This window comes from Macrobrachium nipponense, chromosome 29, assembly GCF_015104395.2.
Source record: "Macrobrachium nipponense isolate FS-2020 chromosome 29, ASM1510439v2, whole genome shotgun sequence".
Taxonomy (NCBI): Eukaryota; Metazoa; Arthropoda; class Malacostraca; order Decapoda; family Palaemonidae; genus Macrobrachium; species Macrobrachium nipponense.
In genome coordinates, this window is record NC_061092.1 from 28,297,874 (window position 1) to 28,300,864 (window position 2,991).

Genomic DNA, 2,991 nt, shown 5'->3' on the forward strand with positions numbered 1-2,991 from the left:
TATTTCAATAGACTCCATGAAGCTAATATGATTACCATAACGTGAAAATTGGCAACGTCTCTGCTTTACAGTCTGTAACTGGTTTGTAGCTTGGGAAGGTTTCCAGAATTCCAGTGACCAATCTTGGTACACCCTTTGATCCTAGCCTCCTTTTTCTACAAAAAGGCGGCTTATTTAGCTGAGAAATTGGAAATGTTAGCAAAGGAAATCCACAGGGTAAGACTTGAGACATCTCCAATTGGCACATGGCCAGGGTAATGTTTACGACAATGATTTGGAAAGGAAATTTACAGGGTAAGACTGAAGGCATCTCGTTACAGAGATGGGTTTTCAGACAGTCACGCTACACTGAACGCATCTTTGGTCTCTGGTCAGCACCTGAGACCAGTCACAGGATACAACGTAAGTGGTCTCTGGAAACTCCTCTCGTTATACTTTTGGGAAAAGGTGTTACCAAAACTACTGACATGGAATTCTGCAATTAAAAGTTCGCAGTTGCAATAACTATAAATTTGTAATCCTCTAGCGGCTGATAATATATACATATTGCAGAAATAAAGGTACTGGAATACAAAATTTAGGCCAAAGGCCAAGCGCTTGACATATGAGGTCACTCAGTGCTGAAAATCATGTTGAAACAATTGTTAGGAGAGAGTGGAAAGTAAGACGGAAGAAAAGAGGATATGAGCGGAGGTGCAGTTAAAGGAATGAAAGGTTTTGCAGCTGGGGGCCGAGGGCAAAGAACCTTAAGTAAAACCTACACTGCAAGCTTGAGAGGGAAACAGAAGGAACGTACCGTTTAATTAAGCAGTCATGGAGGTATAAGTAAGTCTTATTACGTACCGACCTTGCGTATTGACGCTCACTAACAAATGATGTATTCTCTTACTGTAGAAAGTCAAAGGAAGACCTAAATGCTGCAAAATGGGACACTTCTCAGTTGAAGTGTTGAGAACTATTCACAGGGATAGATAACAATTAACGCAAATGTAGTAATTAGATGTAAATGGCAAACGGAAAAAAAATAGTAGCATGAATGAATTTTTAAATGCTTATAAATACTTAAACGACCGAAATAGAAGTCGTTTTTATTATTATCCAAAAATTCAACAATGAAATCTACAAACACTTTTTTTTTAAGTTTTATTTGGAATGACTTGAAGAGGGAGATGCTTTTTTTTTTTTTTTTTTTTACACTAGGCTAGGCAGTGATGTTCATTTTCAAATCAGTAATGATGTTCTTTATTATGAACCGTGAAAGTTGAGAGCTAATGGCGTCCTTATTCAGAGGTGCTGACATTGAGAAACGCCTCTCGCAGTTTGCTTAAATTCTGCTCTCTCAGCTGCCAGTAAATTCTTTGGACGTTCCTCCTGCCTGTTGTATTTGTGTGTGCGTATCTGAGAGAGAAGAGGGGTGTGGGGCGGGATGTGTTTGTGGCAAGGTCGAGTACTAATCAACCCACCTATAAAAAAAAAAAGTATAGTCGTGGCATATTCCCAAATGGTATTTTAATTTGAAGCCGCAAAAGATGGTCAATATCTTTGTTGGGAATGCGTAGCAAACTGTAATGTATTGACTCTGCTTTTCAAAGAGAAAATTAAATAATCACTCGCTTTTAACTGGAAAAAAATTAATATATAAAAGATCTGTAACGGAGCAGAATTATTCCTCTACATTTTTCACCTTTATAATTGCTTGCATCTGTAATTAATCAACCCCTTTTAAAGACTGAATAGTGCAATGACAAAATACACGTCCTCTCGTAAAAATGGAGAACAGTCGTGACCCAAGGGCGTCGGTTTAACCCAGAGAAGGAAAGTGGCCTAATACCGAATTAGTGATGGATGATGACGCGTTGGGAATGGAAGATTAGTCGCTAAGTGCTCACTCCGTAGTCCTTTGTAGTACTATAAATGAGTCTAGGAGGTCATTTTGGTTGTTCCTGCGGAAATAGCATCTTTCGCCTTATCAGTGCGAGCTGGAAGGATAACCCATTATACAAGGGGAAGTTTGTATACTTATGAAAAATACACATTACACTTAAAATCTTATTTTTTGTGGATCAGTGTTCCCCCATTTTGAGTCATTTTCTTTCATGAAACTGCCACTTTGTAAATACACTGTAGTCATTACTTGAGGCTCTTTGCAGCTTCCCTTCGGCCCCTAGCTGCAACTCCTTTCATTCCCTCTCCGTTCTTACTCTTTATATCATCTACTTTCGTAACCTCTCCTAACAGTTTTTTCATAGTGCAACTCGTTACACCTTTCAAACCTTCTTACTTTCAGTCTACTTTTAGCACTTTTATTTTTATTTTTTTGTGGTTGTTAGGTTTTTTGAAGACTTACGAGGGCAAAGACATTCCGGACAAAAGGACGAAGATGACAAGGACACGGGACAAGGGAGAGCCAGGAAAGGCAGATGAAACCATGAAGGTAGGTCAGGAAAGAAGAGCTAGATCTACGTGTGTGGTTGAATTTTAGGCGTGCGTAATATTGGTATATATTCGCTTAACAATATTGTTACCAATCTCTTTTCTATATTTACTTGAAAATGAATGGACCATATGTGCGTTTATGATTTTGTCGAAATTCGACAGAAATTTAGCCTTTATATTATCCACTTATTGCTTATGGTATTTCAGTGACGGCGCATCCCAATTAGACCTACGTGTTTTGATAGACTCTTGGTTATGAGTGGAAACTTATAATGTACGTGTGTTACATTACTGTAACCGAAGCCGTTATAATATGTACAGGTAAACATGGAGTGGATTTGGAAGTTCATTTGCATATTAGTTAGTCCTGTACCTCCTCTGGGAAGTCCCTTATAAGGTGTAACAAAGTCATGCAGACAGGTATGGTTACATGTTGCAACGGTGGCCATATTTACTTCGTAGTTACTGTTAACAAACAGGTCCGGAGTATATTTTACTCTCTCTCTCTCTCTCTCTCTCTCTCGAAGAAGAAGAAGAAGAAGAAGAAGAAGAAGA